Here is a 12904-nt window from a genome sequence, read left to right as displayed (position 1 = left end):
CAAATTATATAAAAATAGATTTCTTACATAACAAAGCCAGTAAGGAAACAGCATACTCTGCAGCTGGTTCTTAATCCAGATGGATACCTGTATATATTTCACCATGACAGCAACAAGAATTACGTAAAAGCACAGGTAGCAAAATACCTTTTTAAAACAAACTGGTCATCTCTATACACAGGATATTTGGATTTAGGCCATTGCTATTAAATTATATTTAGAACATATCATAACAAGGGTTGTCGTTGTTGCTGCTGCTGTTGTTGTTGGTATTAAGATTTATTTGTGAAGAAATTGACAAAGGTGTTTCTTAGAATAGACCCCTTTTAACCATCTTGTTCTTTTACATATTTAAGTTAGCCATTCAACTACATTTCCCTTATTTGAAACTACTCCAGATAACCTCTTGCTGCTCCCACTTCACTGACATTCTTTCTCCGTAACTTAAGTGCCTTTTTTCATTTGCACAAAGTTAAATATAAACCGTTTTCTCCTGTTATTTAGCTTAGTTTTTGTCTGCTTCTTTCTCAGACCTGAAGAATGCGCCTCGAATTTTGCACCTCAAAATTTTGTTCAATGGCTCTCCCAATTCTATGGTTGGTTCAATTAAAGATACCACAGAAAAACCCCTTGCCTCATACATTTCCTGGATCATCATGGCTACAACACTACAACCCTACTACCCGTTATAATAGTCATAGGATAATTATTATAAGTAAAATTACTTGCATTTTAATAAGAATGATAGCCCCCAATTAAAGTTGAAGGCCCACTCTGCTAAATACTGTATAAATAAATTAAAACAAAAACAAAGCAAATCTACTGATCAAACTTGCATCTCTATATTATGACAAGATACAACAAGCAGAAGAACTATACAGGAGTAGGTATAACTCTGTGTGTGTGTGTGTGTGTGTGTGTGTGTGTGTGTGTGTGTGTGTGTGTGTGTGTGTGTGTGTGTGTGTGTGTTAGCCCAGGGGTAAGTGGCTGGCTAGGTTCAGGCCAGCTCACTTACTTCCCTCTCCTACAAAGCAGAGCAAGGACCAGGGACACCCAATGATATTTAACTATTTACAGATTTAATTTTACAGTACAGCCTCAATAAAATGTATAAAACATGTACATATATAGAGAGAAACTATTTACAAATGTAAGTTTACAAAAGAACCTGTAAATATTATTAAACGTAAAGCCAGGCAATCTCAGCTGGGTATGGCAGATGAAGACCCTATAGCCACATAGATTTTGATCTTCTTTGGTCTTCCAGGTAGTGTACAGCCCCTACCCTCAGCGGGGCCCTCCAGGTGGCTGGCAAGGAAACACTCAATGGGAAAATACAGGTTAAACTGTGGTTCAACAGATAAAACCTGATAAGGATGAAACAACAGTCTAACCATATATAGGTTGGATTACATTAGTAAGATTCAATACATTAAGATAACCAATACAATGAAAGCAAGTATTGAGTAGGGTATGTACTAGTAGGCCCACTAACAGGCTAGATAAAGCAGTTGTTACTCATCTCATAATACAACATTATGAGTGATACCAGGGGAAAGGAGCAGATTAGTATAAGAAATGCTATCTCCCTCCTCTAGGCCATATGGCTAGGATGATCTGCAACCACAGCCACCCCTGTCATTGTGGGGCTTCCCTTTGATTACCAGAAGGGGAGGGCCCTTCCTCCCTTGTGGAAATCCTTGCCTCCTCCCCTCCTTGGGACTGCAATCCTCTTTCCAGGCAACTCACGACTCCCAGCAGTTCTGGTGGACATGACTTGTCTCTCTCTCTCTCTCTGTGGGTTGGCTGTGGAGCTTCCTCCCCTTCACTGGGATGGTCTGTCTGTCCTGCTGTCAACTTCTGCAAGGAGGCCTGAGCTGCATCGTGCAGTTAGCTGGCCTGTCAGCCCTCTCAGGCCCTATGCACCACTCATTGCACCAAAGGGGCTCTTGCTGCATGCAGGGATGGGGACCCACGCTGCCTCATGCAGCTGCGGGGTTCCTTCAGCTCTGTCCAAGCCCCACACACTGCTCTGTGCACCATAGGGGCTCCTGCCTCCTGCAGGGATGGGGACCCATGCTGTCTTGTGCAGCCACGGGGTCCTTTCACTCCAGGCCCTGTGCACCGCTCTGTCCACTGAGGGTGTCTGCCATGTATAGGGATGTGTACCCACACTGCCCTGTGCAGCTGTGGGGTCCCTTCCACTCTCTGGGTCCTCCATGAGCACCAACGCCATGGCTCTCTCTCCACAGTGGGGCTGGGAGCAGCCTCTCACTGCTTCCCACTAGGCTGAGGCATTTTCAGGCTGCTTCTGCTCTGCTCCACTGGTGAACTCCACCAGCTCTTCTGCAGCCTGTCTTTGTCATCCCTTGTCAAAGAATGTGCTGGGTACGAGGGCTTTCATCCCTTCTGGAGGCTCCACCTCCAGATTGAAAATGGAAAGCCTGAGGGCTCCCCCTCAGGTCCTCTTCTTCATCTCACTCCTGAGTCAGGTGGGGCAAGTCTTCCTCCTGCCTTCTCCTGATTGGTGGAGAAGAGAAATGCCTGCACCAATTGCCTGGAGCCATCTGGCTCAAGCCATTAAGTCAGGCTGCTGGCAAATCCACTGGAAACCTGCTGGAAAGACAGAGAGACAGAGACAGAGAGAGACAGAGACAGAGACAGAGAGGCAGAGACACAGAGACAGAGAGAGGGAGAGAGTGATTATGTTGCCCTAGTGGTTGCTTACACCCTGAGGTGCGACCTTTAGGACCTGATACTTTGAGCAGGAAGCAAACTATTAGTGGCACAAACCCTCGTCTTTCCTGCCACGCTTTGATGTAAAGTATGAAAGAAGAGGGAGCTTTCCTGTTCTACAGTTCCATTAACTGCTAGCCAAGCAGTGTTCCTTGCGGCTCCACTTCCCCTTGCACCCCATCCTTGTACCAACCTGATGTTATTGGTCTTAATCAGGCAGTTGGTTTAGAAATGTACCATGTCACAGTCCCCATGTGCTTGCTGAGTGTTTAGCACAAGCCCTTAGCTAAATTTTAACTCCATCCATTGGGCTGCAATGCTATCTTCCCCAACTCCTATCTCCAAGATGGGGTTTTACTTTTAATCATGTTAACAATAGAGTCAAATATGTCATTTCTTTGAAGGTCTCTGGAGAATATTCTCTCCTTGCCTCAAAAAACTCACAGTTCAGCGTCTTCTTTTCTCCCGCAGGACAACAAGAAACTCTCAATGCTCAGCTGCCTAGGGAGTGGGTCTGTGTCTCTCATCCATCAGACCTCAGGTAAGTGGAAAGACTCCTCTGAGTCTTGATAGGCAGAAGCTGCCATTCCCTCCTCCATTCACCCCTGCTGGGGCACACTGAAATGGGAGTGGGAGCCAGCTTATCCTCTGTCACATTCTCTCCTCTGGGGTTTCTTTCATCTGAGGCAGGGTGCATCTTTATGATATGCTTCAGCATGTGTCTTACCAGCTGGAGCTGGCACATGATAATAAAGCATGGGGGCTGTGGTGCCGGAGATTTTTCAGCCCGCATCGCTGACATTCCTGCCAGTAAGCCATGGGAATGGGTGAGGTTTTCCTCCCCACCTCCCCTCCCAGTCTTGGCTCCCTTGGCACTTCCATTTCATTTCTTGATGTGGTGGCTTGCGTCTTGCCACCACAAGGTTCTTTGCCCGGCCATATTATTTCTGATGGTAGAGCAGTTCATTAGCAAGAAATAACAAGAATTTCACTAAAATACATCAGACCAGTACCCAGTAATATCATCCTCAAATTCATAGATTCATAGATGTTAGGGTCGGAAGGGACCTCAATAGATCATCGAGTCTGACCCCCTGCATAAGCAGGAAAGAGTGCTGGGTCTAGATGACCCCAGCTAGATGCTCATCTAACCTCCTCTTGAAGACCCCCAGGGTAGGGGAGAGCACTACCTCCCTTGGGAGCTCGTTCCAGACCCTGGCCACTCGAACTGTGAAGAAGTTCTTCCTAATGTCCAATCTAAATCTGCTCTCTGCTAGCTTGTGGCCATTATTTCTTGTGACCCCCGGGGGCGCCTTGGTGAATAAATACTCACCAATACCCTTCTGTGCCCCCGTGATGAACTTATAGGCGGCCACAAGGTCGCCTCTCAGCCTTCTCTAGCGGAGTCTGAAAAGATCCAGTTTCTCTAGTCTCTCCTCGTAGGGCTTGGTCTGCAGGCCCTTAACCATATGAGTGGCCCTTCTCTGGACCCTCTCCAGGTTATCCGCATCCCTCTTGAAGTGCGGCGCCCAGAATTGCACGCAGTACTCCAGCTGCGGTCTGACCAGCGCACCTCCTTGGACCTATTCGTCATGCATCTGCTGATGCATGATAAAGTGCCATTGGCTTTTTTGATGGCTTTGTCACACTGCTGACTCATGTTCATCTTGGAGTCCACTAGGACTCCAAGATCCCTTTCCACCTCTGTGCCACCCAGCAGGTCATTCCCTAGGCTGTAGGTGTGCTGGACATTCTTCCTCCCTAGGTGCAGCACTTTGCATTTCTCCTTGTCGAACTGCATTCTGTTGTTTTCTGCCCACTTGTCCAACCTGTCCAGATCTGCTTGCAGCTGTTCCCTGCCCTCCGGCGTGTCTACATCCCCCCATAGCTTTGTGTCATCTGCAAACTTGGACAGAGTACATTTCACTCCCTCGTCCAAGTCACTGATGAAGACATTAAAGAGTATTGGTCCAAGGACCGAACCCTGCGGGACCCCACTGCCCACACCCTTCCAGGTCGAAACCGACCCATCCACCATGACTCTCTGGGTGCGACCCTCCAGCCAATTCGCTACCCACCGGACTGTGTAGTCATCCAAGTCACAGCCTTTTAACTTGTTCACCAGTATGGGGTGGGATACCATATCAAAGGCCTTCCTGAAGTCTAAGTATACGACATCCACCCCTCCTCCTGTGTCCAGGGGTTTTGTAACCTGGTCATAAAAAGAAACTAGATTGGTCAGGCACGATCTGCCTGCCATGAACCCGTGCTGATTTCCCCTCAGCATAATTTGTCCTGCCAGGCTCTCACAAATGTGAGCCTTGATAATTTTTTCAAAGACTTTGCCAAGGATGGAGGTGAGACTGACTGGCCTATAGTTGCCCGGGTCCTCCTTCCTCCCCTTTTTGAAAATGGGGACCACGTTGGCCCTTTTCCAGTCCTCCGGGACTTGGCCCGTGCGCCAAGAGCGTTCAAATATTCCCGCCAGTGGCTCTGCAATGATGTCGGCCAGTGCCTTCAGCACCCTCGGATGGAGCTCATCCGGGCCTGCCGACTTAAAGGCATCCAGTTCTTCCAAGTGACTCTTCACCATCTCAGGGTCTACGCATGGAAGTCTGGCACCTTGCTGCTGCCTCTCTACAACCCCAGTGAGAGACTTGTCGTGCCCCTCACTTAGGAACACTGAGGCAAAGAACTCTTTGAGGAGTTCAGCCTTGTCCCCCCTGTCTGTCACCAATTGTTTCTGCCCATTTAGCAGGGGTCCTATTCCTCCCTGGGCCTTCCTTTTACTCCCTATATATCTAAAAAACAATTTCTTGTTGTCTTTTACTTGGGTTGCCATCCTCAGCTCCATGGTAGCTTTGTCCTGTCTAACTGCCTCCCTGCAAGCACGAGAAGAGGAGGTATATTCATCTTTGGTGATCTCTGAAATAAGCTGTGCTTCTCCAATTGGTCAGCTTGCTAAACCAAAAAAAAGTATAGATGACTACACAGGTAGGATAATTAGTATTGGGGTAGGTTAACTGGCCCTGTCACTCAACAGTGTTAATTAACACTGTTGCTTTCTAAAGTGAGTTTGCCATGTAGGCATGGCTTATGACCCGCACTTATACAACAACATCAGAAGGTAAGTGACATTATGTTAAGGTAGATAGTTGCAATTAAATTATCTTTGTGGTTTCAACCACTCAGATTAGTTTTTGCCAAGATTTTGAGCTGCACACGTCTTTCAAAATGAACCTAACATATTGCAGGCTTGTATGTTGGTACCTTAGAGTCACGGAATTACATCTGCTTAACATACAAAGATATTGGATACAAGTGAACAATAACTTCATTAACATATGTGTACAGGAATAACAACATGAAATTAGTTTCTTTGCTTGTTGCTTAATATATTAATATTTATGGAGAACTTTGAGTTACACAGATGAAACCCTCAATTATTATCTTGTGGGTCTAATTCAGAATTCTGGCTCCTTTTACCTACAGCTTAATTGGAAGACATAAATTAAGGCTATATTTGAATCTTTCCAGTGATTTATCTATATAAAGTGCTTACCAAACCTTGGATTTTGATCACCGTTCTCAACCACCACTGTTTGGCTTTTCAAAAGTAGATTCAAATGAAAAAAGGTTATAGAGCACTTTTAAAACTAAAAAGTAGAGGAAAACCAATAGATATGGAATAGCATACAGGTCGGGTACACGCACCTCAAAGTCAGACATCATTCAGATTCTATACTTTCTTGAAGAGGATAATAGCAGAGTAAGAAGTATAACTACAGATAATAGTAAGCACGAGTCAGAACATCCAGAGCTACAAACAAATAGTGTGGGTAGTAATGAGAACCTGAGCAAGGACAACATTTATAAATGCCTCTACACAAATGCCAGAACCCTAAAAATGAGATGTGTGAACTAGAATGCCTGGTATTAAATAGTGACTTCGATATAATAGACATCTCACACTTGGTGGAAAGACAATAATCAATGGGATACTGTTCTAATATGTTACATAGTATATAGACTCCTAGAAAATTAAGTTTGGAAAGGACCTCAGGAGGTCATCTAGTTCAACTCCCTGCTCAAAGCAGCACCATCCCCAACTAGATAATTCCAGCCAGGGCTTTGTCTAGTTGGGTCTTAAAAACCTTCAAGGTCAGAGAGTCCACAACCTCTCTGGGTAACCTGTTCCAGTGTTTTACTCCCTTCCTAGTGAGAGAGTTTTTCCTAATATCTAACCTAAACTTCCCTTGCTGCAACTTGAAAACATTGCTCCTTGTTTTGTCATCAGCCATCACTGAGAACAGTCCAGCTCCATCCTGTTTAGAACCCCCCTTCAGGTAGTTGAAGGCTGCTTTTTAATCCTTCCTCAATCCTGTCTCTCCAAATTAAATAAGCCCAGTTCCCTCAGCCTCTCCTTAGAAGTCTATGCCCCCTAATCATTTTCATTGCCCATTACTGGTCTCTCTTTAATTTGTCCATCTCCTTTCTGCAGTGGGGACCCAAACCTGGACACAGTAGTCCAGATGTGACCTTCCCAGTGCCAAATAGAGGGGAATAATCATTCGCTTCAGTCTGCTGGCAATGCTCTTACTAATGCAGCCCAGAATGCTGTTAGTCTTCTTTGCAAAAAGGGCACACTGTTGGCTTATATTCAGGTTATTGTCCACTGTAGCCCCCAGGTCCTTTTCTGCAGAGCTCCTGTTTAGCTAGCCAGTTCCCATTATGTGCTGGTGGCTGGGATTGTTCCAGCCTAAGCACAGGACTTTGTACTTGTCTTTATTGAACCTCATGGCCACGTCCAGACAAGCATGGCCATGCAGCATGTGGGGCTGCATGCATGTCTGCGGCACCACATTGCAAGGGAACAACATGAAGAGTTTTTTTTTTTTATCCATGAATATTCATGGGGTTAAAAAAAATGTGGAGAAAAAGCAGTGGTGCACATGGGGGCAGCATGCGCCGCTCAAAACCAGAGCCATACTCCAGCTGCCAGCCAGGCTCCATAGAGATGGATTGCCACTGCTGCAGCCCTGAGAAGCCCCCAGGACCTCAGGTAAGGCTTCTGGAGCCAGCCCAGTGCTGGCCCAAGCCTCTCCTACTCCATCTGGGGTAACTTGCCACGTGCCAGAGGGTGTGTGGCACAGGCATTCCTCAGGGACAACTAGCGGCAGCACGAGGCGCACCACTGCTTGTTGTCCACAGGGAACCAAGCATCCACACATGTGTAGACATGGCCCATGATTTCCTTTGGTCCAATCCTCCAATTTGTCTAGGTATCTCTGAATCCTACCCCTACCTTCTAGCATATCTACTGCTCCCCCAGCTTGATGTCATCTGAAAACTTGCTGAGGGTGTATATGAATGACAATAGTACATGCAGGTGGAGGAGTGGCACTGTATGTTAAGGAGAATATAGACATTAACAGCATAAAAATCTTACCTGAAATGAAAACTACCATAGAATCCCTGTGGGTAGAAATTCTGTACTTGAATAAAAAGAATATATTACTAGGATTGCACTACTTACCACCTGATCAGGAAGATAAAGGTGATTATGAAATGTTCAAGGGAATTACAGAAGCTGTTAAAATGGGGCAAACAATAATAATGGGAGCCTTCAACTACCCTCACATAGACTGGATAAATCCCTCACCGGGGCAAGATGTGGAAGGAAAAATTGTGGATGTGATAAATGACTGCTTTCTAGAACAATTCACCTTGGAAATCAGCAGAGGAAAAGCAATTCTATACCTAATCTTGAGTAACACACAGGACCTGACTCAAGAGGTATCTGTTGGTGAGCCATTCTGTAATAGTGACCATAACACACATTCAGCATTCTCGCAAGAGGGAGTAAATCAAACAAGTCCACCCCACCAATGTACAGCTTCAGGGAGAGAAATTACAAAAAGATGGGGAAGTTAGATGCTGGGGAAGTTAAAACACTTCAGGCAGCTTGGAAACTATTTAAAAATAGCACTTTAAAGGCTCAGGAAAAGTGTATACCACAAATCATGAAGGGTACCAGCAGACCAATAAAACTCCCTCATGTTTTAAGGAGTTAAGGAAGCCATTCAATCGAAAAGGCAAAGGGGGAATCCTTCAAAAAATGGAAAGCATGCCCAAGTGAAAAAAACAGGAAAGCCCACAAACTTGGGCAGGTAGAGTGTCAAAGTTAAATCTGGAATACAGGGTCATGTTGCGATCAGACGTGGCCTGCAGACTGACCCCATGCCATTTATCTGAGGCCAGATAAGTAGAGCACCACTGAACTGGATCGTTGTTTCATGAACTAAAATCATATAAGTTGACTCTTGGCAAGGTGAAGTTTAAATCTGAAGCAATTTCATAAACAAGTCAAATCGTTTACCCTATTAAATAGCAGAATATTCTCTCTACAAATGGAAAGCTTCATCACTTAATTCATTTAAATCCTCCCTAGACACAGACCTCAAAAACAGTCTGCAGAGAATAAATCTACATTGGCAAAAGGATGGACTAAGGTGATCAACCATACAAAGACCTTTTCCACAATACTTGTGATTGTTGAGAATTATAGTTTTATGTTATAAAACAAATGTATAATTGCAACAGCTGCCAGACTGGCAATGAAAGCAAATACACTAAAGACTCATTTTTCAGAAAGAAGCAGATAACCTCTAGCTCTTTATAATGCCAGGTGTCTATGAAGTAACAAAAGCTTTTATCTGCTGAGGGAAGAAAGTGATGAATATAGGGTTTAGGCAAAGAAAGCAGAAATAGTTTGTTCTGGTGGGTGGGAAGGTTTTTTGGCTGATCTTTTATCTCAAACCTATCTGTATTTATGATTACATTTTGCCTTGAGCCATAAAAAAGTCTGTTACATATTAAAATAAATAAAAGGTATGTTTCCAGACCAACTTTCAATTTGCCAAGCTCATTTATTTCTACTCTTTGTTTTCTCTCTCTCAATCAGTTTCTAGTCCATAAAAGTCCATTATGTCTCACCCTGTGATTACTCTTAGTTTCCTTAATAGCCTCTGGTGCTTTTAAAAACTCTAAATAAATTATATCTATCACTTTTCAGTTATCCACTATTTTGTTAACTCCCTGAAGGAATTATGATTTGTAGAAAAGGCAATTTTCCTTTTGGAAGCTGTGTTGGTTTGTCCCTATAATATGATGCTCATCTTAGTGTTTTATAACTCTTGTAGTTATTTTCAGCTAATTTTCCAGATACTGTAGTAAGGCTCATTAGTTTATAACTCCTGGGCTCACTCCTACTCCACATCTTAAACAAAAATAAAGCATCCTCTACCCTCTAGGTCCTCCAGATTTTAACAAGCACATGGCTTTGTCAGGACTGAGGCAAATCCTTCTTAAGTATCCGTAGAACACTTGAGAAAATACCCTTCATTTCAGAGGACTTAATATAATTTAAATGACTAATATATCCCAGCCCAAATTCCTTCTTCTGACACCTTGATCTCCAAGAGTGTATTTTAATTATTTTATTCCTAAAAGAAATTGTGACAAAGGCATATCTCCATTTCCCTCCATAATAAAGGGTGATGCAAACACGTCTTTGAAGTTTAGCATTTTCAAAATGCAGATTAAGCTAGACTTATAGTTCCATATTTAGGCTCCTTTAAATATATGGCTGGCTATAGAATAATTCTTCAGCCATAATTATATTTTTAGTATTTTTGAAAGTCTTGCAATAGCTCTAAGTTCATGTCAATCCTTTAAAATTTGGCTTCAAAATTATTTTTTCCTATTTTCCATCAAATAGCACAGAATTCAAGCTCTATAACTGCCTGTGTGCTAACGAAAGCAAATAAACTAGACTCTTTTATTTTTAAGAGCAGATTTTTTCAGCTTCATTAAATATAAAAATGGGCAATATACTTGGGGTATCCATTATTAGAATCACGTATGATATAAGTTCTTTACATGAATCAGTCTGCCTGTTGTCATTTGCAATTTTACTCTGCAGCATCAGTTGGTATGCAGACAGCAAATAATGGGTGCAGATGCTATATCTGCATTCTGGGAGAAAACATACTTGGCACAGAACAACAAAAGAAATAAATTTTCTGCCCTTAATTGAGTGGTCAATTAAAGAATGCAAGTCAGGAACTGATATATTATCTTTATACTTTTCCTGTAAAAATAAAATAAATTATATTTTATGCATGTGAAACAAATGTTGTTGGATTGTTTGAAATGATGCACCAGTGTACTATTAAATAAAATAATTTAATCAATTTTCTTCAAAAAGGATTGAATTTCATGTACATATTGTTTTGCTAGGCTAAATGGTAAATTATACCTTTTACATTTTTTAGCAAAACAGATATGTTGACTGGCATAAGAACTATAGGAATGATTAACCATAAACTGAAGCAATACAGTGCTTGCTCCAATTTTATACTTGAATAAGTCCATTTATTTCATTGGAGTTAAAGCAGCAGAACACTGGAGTGGTGAAGTAGGCCTCTGGTTCTTAAACGTCATACACACTTCCTTATATATTTGACTTTATTGTTTGCTTATGTATTTTATGCAGTAAAGAAGAGTCTAGACATTTCAGAATCGATGACTCATCTAAGCTGCAGCATGATGATATCTGTCTGTATCTGGGGACTTGATTTACAGAAGCACAGATTTTTCCCCACTACTGATGGTTAGCCTATAGGCATCATTACACATTTCTCCTCTACTACTTTGCTCAAGTTCAAGCTTTTTCAAACTCTTTTACATTCTAGGAGGGGACAGTTCAGCTTGATACTATATTTTGAATTCAATCCAAGTCCTTGTTCATGTGGAGTCTGAGCCAAAAAACATTTACTCATGCAAAATCCTTAAGTATGCCAACAGTCTCTTTAGTATCCATTGGAACACACACTTGAATAAGGGTTTGTGCGGTGGGGTTAATCATTAAGAACATTAACATCAGTTATATTACTCATATGAGCAAGGGCCGTGGGACTGAGTTCTATTTCTAAGTACCTAGGTGGAACCCATCATCTAGGTATCTTATATGTAGTATCTCACAGACATTAAAATTTATTCTCATAGTACCCTTGTGAGCTAGAGAAGTACTGCTGTTTTACAGATGGCAAACAGACACAGGGGTTGCATCTATATGAGACACTGAGGAGTCGCCTATTTAGCTTCTCAGTAAAACATCACTGTCTATATGAGCGGTGCTATTAGGCAAGGGTAAACTAATTACTTCTGCTGTAGGATAGCATTGCCCAACACAAGTACTCTTCTCCGCTGGAGTTATTTACTCTGCTGCAGTGCACATGTAGGCAGTGACTAGAGCTAGCTGGGGCACAAGGGTGCTCCAGGGTGGGTGTGCCTGCCAGGTAACCCCACACGAAAGCAACCTCATACCCCAGCCATCCCCTCCAAAGCACACTGAGCTGGTGAGTGGGTGGAGAAGCTCAGGGCTGGCAGGCTGAACCCTTGGACTCCTTGCCAGCTGGGTCTGTGCCGCCACGGCTCACATGCTGCAGTACTTAACCAAGTAGTAAATGACTGCGCAGTGACTGGTGTTACTGTGCAGCTCCATCACCGCACAGTTATTTTTAGACACTACTGCACAGTAGCAATGAGCTACTGCACAATAGCTCACTACTATGCAGTAGCAGTGTGATCACAGTTCATGCCTAGTGACACTACAGCGCTGTAGCAATGAGCTACTGCACCATAGCACCTCATGTTGATGTGTCCAGTGAGACTAAAACCTAGCTCTATAAAGGGTCTTGGGAGTTGCTAGACTACTGAAGAGGCTTGCCTCAGGAATAACTGCTTTTACCATGTCCTCCCCCCTCAACTCCTGCATGTAAGCTGCAAACCCAGAAGGACTCAGGCCATTTTAGGTCTGGTCCCCAAAGGCCGCTGTCAAACTTACTGGAGACCGGAGACCAGGGTGTGGTTGAAGAGGGGCATATAACTATCACTGCATTGACTTTATAAGGTATAAAAATCAGGCATATACTTCATGCTATAACTTCAGCCCAAGAAAGCCAAATCTTATGTTAATTACACTCAACATCTTAATGTCTCAAAAAGTATGTATGACAAAGTTGTATTATTCATCACGGTATCAAGTCCTTAAGAAAGCAAACTAATAAAAACAAAGCACAGCTAAGGAAAAGTGGGGCAAAAA

The 12904-nt window shown here is 43.2% G+C and overlaps 1 long non-coding RNA gene across 2 annotated transcripts in view; it reads right to left on the bottom strand.

Moving 5' to 3' along the window:
- Positions 1-12904, bottom strand: part of LOC109284222 (uncharacterized) — a 277189-nt gene that overhangs the window by 159868 nt on the left and 104417 nt on the right. The window lies entirely within an intron of this gene.

The sequence above is a fragment of the Alligator mississippiensis genome, chromosome 7 (assembly GCF_030867095.1).
Source record: "Alligator mississippiensis isolate rAllMis1 chromosome 7, rAllMis1, whole genome shotgun sequence".
NCBI lineage: Eukaryota > Metazoa > Chordata > Crocodylia > Alligatoridae > Alligator > Alligator mississippiensis.
This window is presented reverse-complemented; position numbering and strand designations above follow the sequence as displayed.